Raw genomic sequence first — 12,792 nt, forward strand, 5'->3', positions numbered from 1 at the left:
ACACTGCGAAGTCTCTTCCAGGGATGCCTACCCTGAAGTAGTTTAAATCTTCCCTTCGGCGGGTGACCATGTGCTTGCTCAGACCCGCTACCACAGCAATGTATTCTTCCTGGGAACATGTCTTTACCACCAGCTTGTAACACACTGTTTCCAGGTTTGTTTTCAAGTGTCTCAATTTGGACTATTTGAGGACCCTAGGTACTCGCGTTCAATTGACTGCTTCTCCCACCACACCTTCGGCGGAAACGTTGACCGTACACTTTTCCGTAGATGCTGCCTGGCCTGCTGAGTTCCTCCAGCATTTTGTGTGTGTTGCTTTGGATTTCCAGCATCTCATGTTTGTGATAGGAGTGTTCATCTTAGCAGCAAAGGTGGATGGGCTTTTGTCTCATACAAAACAGGAACGATAATTGTGCTCAGTTATGCACATCAAACGAGAAATGTGATGACTCACCCGTGTCATACTATGTTCTGAAACTGTGCTCAATTGACTCTAATGGAAGTGGGTTTCAGAGGTGATGTATGGTATATATATATTGTACCATATCCCATCAACTATGCAGGTAGTGCAGGCAAATGATAGGAAAGTGTGTTTGTTGTGATAAGCAGATGGGGCAGTTGTGAGGTTTGGTTGGGAGGAGGTAGCTGGGTTTATAATAGTGAGGTTATGTAAAGGATTGGTGTGGATTCCTACTGTAGCCGCCTACTTTATTAGTTGAATATGGAGGCCTTTTTGGCAGTAATACCATGTATATTCTGCTCACCTTTGAAAAACAGCAGCAGATGCATTTGAAAACCTGAGCTGAATTTAATAGAATCAACCAGTGAGTCTTCCTGCCCCCCAAAGTGGAGGAAAGCCTTAAGTGAGGAACCAGATTGCAGCTGTAAGTGAGTTTGTGATTTAGATTTCATGCCTCCAATGAAGATCTCCAAGTACTAGCAACAGGAAGCATCTCCAAGTACTTGCTATAAACCCAGATGTCAAGTGATTAAATTATCTGCTGCTTCTATTACTTTTACAGCCTTCGTCTCTTCTTCTGCCTTTTCCCAAATCCATTTTCAATTCCATCAGGTGTTTTAATCTTTTTCTGGATCTGTTTTACTTGGCCTTTTTTTGCCCTGAACTGTAACCACTTGTGCCTGCTTCTTTAATTCAGGAATCAAGTGTGAATAGCACTTATACCCATTCGGAAGTGTTAGCTCCTATTTCGCATTGGCCAGGAAAATACTCCTGGATGTTAGATTGAAAAGTTGTGTCATACAACTTTTTTTTTTAAGTAACAATAGTAACAAGATGTGTGTGTCACATTTGAAAGTAATAAATTATGCAGTAGTGAACTCTCTGGATGTTGTTTTCATTTTTATAAAAACATTCTCTCAATTTTTGGCTTAAGTACTATTGCTAATATAACTGTGAGAAAGCCGTGTGGTTTGTGAACCGAGGAATATTGTTCAGAGATCAACTTGATCCATGAACCTATGGATCACAGGGGTTCGGAAACACACACAGCCACAGATAATGTTTGAGCCCACTCGTATAGGGGTGGGGGCCTTCCCCTGGAGACCACCGAGCCAAAACCTCCATTTACCCCCTTTCCCCTCCAATTTTTCCACAATAATTCTTCCACTTTCCCCATGCTCCAGTTTTCCCTTGTCTCCATAGATGCCACAAGATCATTTTTAAAAACACTAACTCACTTCCTGTGAACGACTGAGCTGCTGACCATCGAGAAAACAGCTACCTTGTGTGGGATGCACAGGCTAGGTTTAAACATTCTTAAAAGGGTGAAAACTGTCGTCATAACTTCTTAAGGCAAAGGTACTCCAAATTTTATTGATACTTGGGATTTGGTGTTAGAGCTATGTGTAGCTCCCATTTGCCACTCTAAGAATGCCTAACATCCAAATCTTCACAAACATGCACTAACTGCATACTCTATTAAAAGAGTCTCTGCTTTCTGTATTTTAAATCTTCATTTCCATATTGATGAACAAACAATTTTCTCCCTGATTACTTTTTACAGAGCCTGCCAAAGATTGCACTAGCTTTTAAAGCTCCTTCAAAGATACTTTGTTCATAGGCAAAAAACTGGTTTTCTTCAATTTTCTTTTAACAGCCTTTTAGTCCTTTTAATTTCTGGTAGCCTCATAGTGGGTCTATTCTGATCTCCCTCCTTTGTTGAGACATCCTTCCAAGAGTAAAGTGGCCTATATTGATCTTGGTGTCTTATACTCAGTTTACCAATAAGGCAAATGTACTGCCCTCACTGAGGTGTTGTAATATCAACTAGACAGCCAGCCAAACTCCATACAAAAATGACAAGAGAGTCAGGATATAGCCTCCCAGCTCCAAGGGTTTACTGCACACTCAATGGCGTGATATAGGAATAGGGAGTGAAACTGAACAACAACAAAATACAGGGCAATTGCCCTACTGTTCCATTCACACATGTAAATATACTGTACATAGATAATTAAGAACTTAGTTAAGTTTCCTGCAGGTAAGTATAAGATTCCAACAAGTAAATAGTACAGGTAAATAATATGTGTAAACTATTAGCATCTATATTAGTGTCCAATAAACTCAAAAATAACATTCTATTTCAGTAAAATCTTATTGATACCTTCAGATTAACTTCTCCACAATATAACATCAACTTACAAGCAATGCTTCTGATGGAGAAACAACAGGATGGACTTAAACAGAAACTTATTTTGCTCCTCACATAAACCTCTGGCCTACTACCAGCCATTGTGTTTTTCTACTTACTGCTTCCTGGTTGCACAGGAAGTGACCTAATTCAGCACAGAAAATGCCCATTAAAACAAAAGCTAAATATGCTTAATCACATAGAAAAATATAAATGAATTGCATGAAGGGCAGAACAGGCAATGTTATCTTTTTGGTTTTATACTCACAGTGGAACATTCAGTAATTTAACATTATCGGTGTTATCCCAAGGAAGATTTGTCTTGTCTTATTGGTTAAGCTTTGCTGTTCTGCTATTCTATTCCAGGTTTTTTCCCCCTTTTTTTGATGTAAATGCCTTAATCTAAACTCCAAAAAGAAACCTTTGTCTTGAATACTATGTGACACATTTCTTTTTTTTCAACATTTCCACCAACCAGTGTAACTATAACCAAACTTTATTGTGAAATAATAAACAACTTTGGTAGGGGGGACAGGTTTACTTGTCAAAGAACATGGTGGAAGTCTCTGGTGACCATTTTCCATGTCAGGGAAACAGAGAAATGAAATCATTCCTTAAACAACACAGCCCCTCGGAAACACAGTCAGCATGATCCATGCACGAGCACCTCCAGACCCCTTCACGCAGACGGCTTTTGCTTACGATGCTCGGCAAACCACTCGTTGCTCTTGTCTGCTGCTATGGCATCGTCTGGTAGTTTGGCAGCATTGGGATCCACCTTGGAGAGTCCACGAAAAGCTGCATCGCCCACAAAGCAGATCTTATGGCTGTCCGGATCTGCCAGGATCACCACATCCACCGTCGCCTTTCCTGGGGTCTCCAGGCTCACCAACGGCGTCAGAATCTTTTGCTTCTCTTTCCTCATCTGGGTCTCTACACCTGGTAACTGCTCTCTTGGACAAGAGAACGCAATCCTTCCATAGACTGTGGCGTGGTCGACAGGGCACCCGATATCCTGGAGTTCCAACTTGCACTGATCATCGGCGTAACCCAGCAAGACCTGCTTCTTGGCGTCGTCCTTTTCATAGAGTTTCATCCCGAGTAAATCGCACCAGTATTTGACTGCGGCCTGCAGGTCTGACACAGCCAGGGTCACCTTCTGCACCGGGTCTGACCCAGGCTGCTCCTTATCCACCAAGTAGAATTTGTATCCCCCTGGGGCCTCAGTAACAAACACTCCATTGTGAGTTTCAGTCAACGGCCATCCTTCCTTCTTGGCATTGCTCACCGCCTGACTCGACTGGAGCGTAATTCCCAAGAAGTCATTGCCCAAGCGATATTCACCCACTCCGTAATTGTACGTTAACTTAGACACGAAGTGCGTATCCTCGGGGCCGTAGCCAATCATGGTCTTGATCCATTTGCCGTCATAGGGTCCATTGCAGCTTGCTTTACAGCCTCCTTCAAACTCTTCGTGTCGCAGGACCTGCATGCCTAAGACATCTCTGTAAAACCTAGTGCTGCGACTGCGATCGCCAACTTTGAAGACAAAATGCAGCGCCCTGCCCAACACCATCGCTGCAGCCGGTTTGCTGAAATCTCAGCCTCCTTTACTGATCACTCAGTCTCCTTCACTTTTAAACATATTCTCCAACAGAAGTGGAGAAAGTGATGTTGTTTCTTCTTGGGAAAACTAATTTCTTCAAGGAATTTTTAGGGTTCTTATATTTAATGATGTGATGCTTACTGGGGGACCACTAATATTTTGGATTCTGTCTCTGAGCTGTGTGTATAGAAGAGAACTAAATTCCAATTGAATTCAAAACTTAAGGGAACCTTTACCTTTTGAAATTACTGCAAGGACAGCATCAGAAGTTGCAAGTACAAACAGGTCTATTGTGTCACAAATCTAGTGTTTAGTCTGTTTGAATATGCTAACTTGTTGCAACGGTCCATTCACCAGGCCCCACAGGAAAGCACGGTATTTCCTGCCAAAGACAAATGTAATTTATAGAGTGATGAAAAATGTCATTGAATGTAGACTATAGAACTTTGCAACACAGTACAGGCCCTTCGGCCCCGATGTTGTGCTGACCTTTTAACCTACTCTAAGATTATCCTAACAATTCCCTCCCATATAGCCCTCTATTTTCCTATCATTCATGTGCCTATCTAAGAGTCTCTTAAATGTCTCTAATTTCATGCACCCACCACTCTCTGTGTCAAAAACCTACATCTGACATCTCCCCTATACTTTCCTCGAATCACCTTTACATTAACGTCTAAAGCTTCGACATCCTTCCTACAATGGGATGACTGAAAGTGAACCATACTCCAAGTGTGGTCGAATCAGAGTTTTAGCTCGTGGCTTTTGAGTTCAATCCCTTGACTGATGAAAGCCAACACACCGTACTCTTTCTTAACAACCCTATCAACTTGCACAGCAGCTTTATGGGCATGAACCCCAAGTCCCTCTGTTCTTCCACACTACTAAGAATCCGTCCATTAACTCTGTATTTTACCTTCAAATTCGACCTTCCAAAAGGAACTGCTTCACATTTTTCCTGGGTTGAACTGCTCTGGCTCTTCTCAGATCAGCTCTGCATCCTGTCAATGTCTCGCTGAAATCCTTGACAACCTTCTAAGCTATCCACAACACCACCAACCTTCATGTCATCTGCAAACTTACTAACCCACCCTTCCACTTCCTCATCCAAGTCCTTTATAAAAAGAGCAGGGGTCAAAAAACAGATCCCTGTGGAACACCACTGGTCACTGACCTTCAGGCAGAATATACTCGATCTACTATCACCCTCTGATTCTATGGAAAAGCCAAATTTGTATCCACACATCCAAGTTGCTCTGGATCCCATGGCTACTGACTTTCTGAATGAGTTTACCATGAGGAACCTCATCAAATGCCTTACTAAAATCCATATTCACCACATCCACTGTTCTCCCTTTATCAATATGCGTTGTTACATCCTCAAAGAATTCAGTCAGACTTTGAGGCATGACTCATCTCTCACAAAACCATACTAATTATCCCTAATCAGACTCTGCTTCTCCAAATGCTCATAGATCCTGTCTCTAAAGATCTTTTCTAATAAATTGCTCATCCCTGAAGTAAGACTCACTGGTCTATAATTTCCAGTGTTATCCCCACTCCCTTTCTGATCCTTGTTTCTTAATCCTTAAATAATTGCTTTTCTTCCCCACTGCTTAACTGTTTGAGCCTTTGGTTTGTGGATGGTTTATTAATCAAGAATTCCCTGCATGCATCATCACTTTATTGATATAAAAATTGTTGTGATTGATTGATACTGTTATTTACCGGGTTCTAAGGGCTAAGCACATTTCTGTTTTCTGTCACTAGTTCAGATGGTTGTAGCTAGCAAATTACATCCACATTAAGGTGTTTGCACAATTCCAATATTGTTGTAGCCTATATCACAGTGTGAAGTTTTCAATCAAAACAGGTTTCTCCCCCCTATTTCAAGACTTCAGGGTATATAAATGCTATTACTTCACATTATGGTTTGTTTCCCTCTTTCTTGTGTCTATCCATGCCATGTAATCTTCATGATTAAGACCAAGTGACCTGCTATCAGAGCTCTAAATCCAGCCACTCTGTGACACATTCCTCACCCTGGTAACCAAATGGATTTATGGCCACTCACTTCCTGTGAGTTTATTGGAAATTCAGTGGACCTTTCAAGGTAGGCCAAGCATGTTGGGTCTTCACCTTTGGAACAAAACACACAAAATGCTGGAGGAACTCAGCAGGCCAGGCAGCACCTATGGAAAAAAGTCGCCGTTTTGGGCCGAAACCCTTTAGAAGAAAGAGAGGATTTTTTAGTTAAGTACAATCGTGAGGGAGCTTTAGAAAATCTTCACCCACAGCATCTGCTGACCCTGTGATCTCTGTCTCAGAGGCCAACGTCAGACCATATTTTAAGAGGGTGAACCCTCACCAGGCATCAGGACCTGGTGGCATACCTGGTAGGGCACTGAAAACCTGTCCCAGCCAACCGGCAGGAGTGCTCAAGGACATCTTCGATCTCTCACTGCTGCAGCTGGAGCAGTGCTTCAAAAGGGCAACAATCATATTAGTGCCCAAGAGGAGAAGGGTGAGCTGCCGTAACAACTGTTGCCCAGTTGCACTTACATCTAGTGTGATGAAGTGCTTTGAGAAGATGGTCATGGCCAGAATCAACTTCTGCTTAAGCAAGGACCTGGACCCACTGCAATTTGCCTATCACCAGAATAGGTCTACAGAGGATGCAACCTTACTGGCTCTCTGCTTGACCTTGCATCATGTGAACAGTAGTGAAACCCATGTCAGGCTGCTGTTTATTGATTACAGCTCGGTATTTAAATCCATCATACCCTCAGTACTAATTAACAAGCCCCAAAATCTAGGCCTCTGTACCTCCCTCTGCAACTGGATCCTTGACCTGCTCATCGCGAGACCACAGTTAGTGTGGATCAGAAGTAACATCTCCCCCTCGTTGACAGTCAACACTGGCGCACCTCAAGGATGTTGCTTAGTCCACTGCTTCACTCTCTCCAGCTCCATGACTGTGTGGCTAGGCACAGCACAGACACCATCTATAAATTTGCTGATAACAAAACTACTGTTGGCAGAATTTCAGTTGGTGACGAGGAGGCGTACTGGAGTGAGATAAATCAGCTGGTTGAGTGGAGTCAGAACAACAACCTTGCACTCAGCATCAGTAAGACCCAAGGAATTGATTATGGACTTCGGGAAGGGGAAGTTGAGGAAACACACACCAGTCCTCATTGAGGGATCAGAAGTGGAATGGGCTAGCAGTTTCAAGCTCTTGGTTGTCAAAATCTCTGAAGATCTATCCTGAGTCCAAAATATTGATGCAATTACAAAGAAGGCGCGTCAGCAGCAATATTTCATTAGGAGTCTGAGGGGACTTGGTATGTCACCAAAGACGCTAGCAAATTTCCACAGATGTACAGTGGAGAGAAATCTAACCGGTTGCATCACCATCAGGTATGGAGGGGCCTCTGCATAGGATCAGAGAAAGCTGCACACTGCAGCCAACTCAGCCAGCTCCATTATGGGCCTAGCCTCCCCAGCATTGAGGCCATCTTCAAAATATGATGACTCTAAAAAGATACGCCCTCTTCTCCATTGCTTTACCACCCAGGATATACCCGCTTCTCATTCATCGTAGCTTGTCACACCAGACAGCCAGCCACCCTAGTGTTGTTTGGTTGACATTGAGCGGGTCAGTGTCAGCTAAATCAGGTGAGAGTGAGCAGCTACGCAGAACGTATTCAATGTTCTGCACCCTTTCGCCACGCTCACAGGATTCACTGGTCTTTAAACCCCACTTCACCATATTGTCTCCCATCCTATAAACTCCTGCTCTCGCTCTGTTGAGAGTGCACCACTTCCGTCTGTCAAGCAGTGCCCCGTCTGGCAACATTTCTGTGGGGTCTTGCACTGTATTGCTTGGTGGGGTTCTGGCTTCTGTTTGTTTAAAAGGATAAACCCCCTTCTCATTGCTTCCATCAAAGAGGAGGTACAGAAGCCTAAAGACAACATTCAACACTTTAGGAACAGCTTCTTCCCCTCCGACATCAGACTTCTGAATGGATGATGACCCATGTACCCTACCACACTTTTTTTTTCGATTTGCTTGCTGTCTTTCTGTGCTGCTTATTTTATTTTTATTGTCAATTATAGTTTTTTTATTATGTATTGCATTGTACTGCTGCCGCAAAATAACAAATTTCACAACATATGCCGGAGATATTAAACCTGATTCTGATTCCTGAAATGGTGATGAATTTAAGAGGTTTTGAATATTTTTAGGGCAGAGGTGGCTAACAAGGGAGTGAAAGATCACTAGTGGAGGGAGGGTGGTGGCGTGTGGAGTTAGTCAGCAGGAATGTGTTGAGTTTATATTCATAGACATGATCATATTGATTTGTGGGCCAGGTTTGGGGGTTTATGTGGCATGTTCCTACTCCTAATCCAGACATTTGAATTCTCACACATCAAATTAATTCCTAACCAGATTTATTTCCAAAAACTAAAGTACTGAAAGCTGCTAAAATGTCTCATTAATGAAGCTTTGCAAGGCAATCAGTAGGCTCAGTAGGTCACCATTAAGAGATGGCAGTAACCCATTGCCTTATGATCCTTACACAGAAGAGTTTAGGAATCTGTGTTTGCCTTGCTTGAATGGGATTGTGTAGTTTTTTTTGCACTCTGCTGTAATATACTTGGACACAGGCTTTTCATAGATCTATTCATGGGTTCCCACGAGTGGGAGAAAGAGCCAGGCACCTCCTACTTAACATAAGAACATAAGAAATAGGAGCAGGAGTAGACCATCTGGCCCATTGAGCCTGCTCTGCTATTCAATAAGATCATGGCTGATCTGGCCATGGACTCATCTCCACCTACCTGCCTTTTCCCCATAACCCTTAATTCCCTAAAAATCTATCCAACCTTGTCTTCAATATAGTTCTTGAGGTAGCCTCCATTGCTTCACTGGGCAGAGAATTCCACAGATTCACCACCCTCTGGAAAAAGCAGTTCCTCCTCAACTCCGTCCTAAATCTGCTCCCCCAAATCTTGAGGCTATGTCCCCTCGTTCTAGTCTCACCTACCAGTGGAAACAACTTTCCTGCTCTATCTTATCAATTACTTTCATACCTTTTTTATGTTTCTATAAAATCTCCTCTCTTTCTTCGATACTTATATTCCAGTGAACAGTTTAGCTTCTCATAGATGTTAGCTATCAGCTATAAGTGAATCACAGAATCATAGAACACAGAAACAGACCCTTTCAGCCCTCCCCATCCATGCTGACTGTGATGCCTATCAACACTGAGCATGTGAGCCTATAATAGGCCCATATCCTCATGTCTTTCTTATCTAAGTATGTGTTCAAATGCCCTTGAAACATCATGATTGTACCTGTTTCTACCAGCTCCTCTAGCAGCTCATTTCATGTGTGAAAAATTTAATCCTCAGATCTCCTTTAAATTTTTCCCCTCTATCCGTAAACCATCTAATTCTACATTCTTCCTCCCTCGGAGAAAGACTCCATTTATCCTATCCATGTCCCTCATAATTTTATAAACCTGTATCAGGTCACTCTTCAAGCTCTGATATTCTAGTAGGAGTAAACCCAGCCTATCCAATCTCTTCCTACAAGTACAGCCCTCCATACCAGGTAACATGCTGGGGAATCTCTTCTGTACCCTCTCTATTTTTCCCTGGTTCAAAGAAAGGGTAAACGAGGAATGTCTCAGACTGAAAAAAACTCTAGCAAGTAGGCTTAAAAGCTGGAACACAATTTTCTTCAAATTAGTCATCCAATTCATGGAACAAAAGAATCACTTTTTTGCACTACACAGACACGTACTTTCTGTAGTGTGGCAGCAGAACTGGTGTTAACACAGGATGAGGGAAGTGAATGAGTGAATGTCTTTCCCAGTGAGACAACACTTCACCTGTGAGTCATCTTCTGTATCTGGTGTTCTCAGAATGGTCTCCCCTACATCGGTGAGACGCAATGGAGATTGAGGACTACTTTGTGAGTACCTTCATTCTGTCCACAACAGGATTTCCCTGTGGCCAACTATTTTAATGTCATTCTCCATTCCATTCCAGCATGTTGGTTCATGGCTTCCTTGACTGATATGATGAGGGTACTCTCAGGTTGGAGCAGCAACACCTCATATTCCAGCTGGGTAACCTGCAACCTAATGGGATGAATATTGATTTCTCCAATTTACAGTAATTTCTCCCCCTTTTCCATTCCCCATTATGGTTCCCCTCTTAGCTCTTCTCTTCTCCTCACCTGCCTATCACATCCCTCTGGTGCCCCTCCTCCTTCCCTTTCTCCTATGGTCCACTCTCCTCCCCTATCAGATTCATTCTTCCTCAGCCCTTCACCTTTTCCACCTATTACATCCCAGGTTCTCACTTCATTCATCTTTCCCTTTATCTGGCTTCACCTATCACCTTCCAGTTTGTACTCTTTCCCCTCCCTCAACTTCTTATTCTGGCTTCTTTCCTCTTCCTTTCCAGTCCCGATGAAGGGTCACAGCCCAAAATGTCAACTCTTTATTCCTCTCCATAGCTGCTGCCCAACCTGCTGAGTTCCTCCAGCATTTTGTGTGTGTTACTTTGTCACGTCATCTTTTGCAAACATACTTAAACAAGGCAAATGCAGCTGTGGGAAAGTTTCATTAATCAACATGACTATGATCATTAGAGGTTATCTTGTGAAGGGTATATAGAGTCAGCAGGTAGGGGAATCCGGCAAGAGAAGGGCGGGTTAGGAAATGAAATGGGAGAAAGCAGAAATTAGAAGAGGGCAAGAGTAAAATAGGATGTGTCATGATGTTGGAAATCAGAAAATCATGAGCAGGATGTTCCATTAAAACAATAGGTTCTCGGATCTGGCTCAGATAGGCAGAAAAGACACAAAATCCAATTATCTACCTAAAACTATGATTATGGATAGAAAAGAGCAAGCATTAAAATACTTATCCAGGTGTGCACGGGCCCCTCTCACTGCAGCACACCTCCCACTCAATCCATGACTCTAGTCATGACCAGCCTGTCAGTGAGGCCTTGAATAACTACTCCTAGGCCCTCCAATCACTCTACTTTTATACCGTCTCTACTGATATGAAATTCTGCAATAAGTGGACTAATATATTAACACCAGCCCAAACCACAGAATCAGAACCAATCATCACTGTTCACGATTCGCACCCCTGTGTTCAACTAACTTCCATGTTCCCATGGTAGTATTGCATTCTCATGGTTGTACTCCACAGTAGCAATCAAAGTTCTGTTACATTCCAGAACATGGTGGTGATGAGACATTTGCCATGCACAAAGATGAACCCTTTACAATACATTCCACTCCTTGAATGTTGCAACCCATTACATCCGGTCCACAGGCTTTTATACAACCCCAACAGATGCCCCACCATATTACAAGCAAAATGCCAAACTACTAAGCACAAAAGCAAAATGGATGTAGTAATACCCCAGTGTACTCCAGCAGCCCACCAACCTCCTGGTGCTCCAAAGGGCCAACAACTACCTCACTTTTATGGAACTGATCTCTCACCTTACATATCTTATCTACCGACTGTTGGATATGGTCAAATCTGTTATATTCTCTGACTCATTGGAGACATAAGTACAACAGACCCGGCCTATTATGGCACAAGTACCTCCTTCCTTTGCAGGATATAATCCAATGCCATTCTATTCTTTCTCAGGCCATCAAAGATGATAACTGGGGAGCTCCATACTTTCATCCAGAACTGATTGGCCTCTGTGATACCATTTTCTGATGTTTTGACTTGTGGGTGGGGTGTTTAGCCAGATTGTATATGTGATACACATATAACACAACATCACAACATCTGATTATATGCTGGTGCATCCCATCCCTTAAACTGTCCCCCTTTTACTGTCCCATTGACAGTCTTAGATGAAAAGTTCTTGAGGAATTCATTTCATGTCTAGTATTCAGTGTCATTCAGAGGGATGGTGATCAGTGCTCCCATGACTGAGTGTTAGAGTCCAGGAGCACACCCAAACATTTCGATAAGTATACTTGTACAACATTCTGAGAAAGGTATTAGTCATGACCACCATTGCTGTTGTGGTGATGGGCATTTCTGCAATGAAGGGAAGCACACTATCACTCTATTTAAATTAATTGTCGGGTGTTCAGACACACTATTCCCTGTTCTCCTCAAAGTGCCACCCACCACTTATTGCCCTGCCCCAGGCCACTCCCTCTCTGGCCGCCTAGTTGGTTGCTGTGCCCTTACCTTTCCTGTGTAAGTGTTGCATGCAGCCTCCTCCATGTCACATGAAGTGTGGGCACCTACGTGATAAACAGTGACCTGCCAACGCTGGGTGTCCCATATGTTTTCCCACGGGATCACCCCCCCCAAAGCATGTGACTGAAGTTCTGTGATTTATGGATTGGAATGGACACTTTTATGTCTTTTATATTCTGTGTTTTTGCTCGTTTTGGTTGGTGTCAGAGCAATTTAACTTTGGTACAATTTGTAGTTCTTTTGTGTGTGTGTGGGGGGGGGTTGGGGTTTG

At 42.9% G+C, this 12,792-nt stretch overlaps 1 pseudogene; it reads right to left on the minus strand.

The window, feature by feature from the left end:
- Positions 1-3,165: 3,165 nt before the first annotated feature.
- LOC140208594 (glyoxalase domain-containing protein 4 pseudogene) lies at positions 3,166-4,233 on the minus strand (annotated as a pseudogene).
- Positions 4,234-12,792: the final 8,559 nt, after the last annotated feature.

The sequence above is a fragment of the Mobula birostris genome, chromosome 1, assembly GCF_030028105.1.
Source record: "Mobula birostris isolate sMobBir1 chromosome 1, sMobBir1.hap1, whole genome shotgun sequence".
Classification (NCBI taxonomy): domain Eukaryota; kingdom Metazoa; phylum Chordata; class Chondrichthyes; order Myliobatiformes; family Myliobatidae; genus Mobula; species Mobula birostris.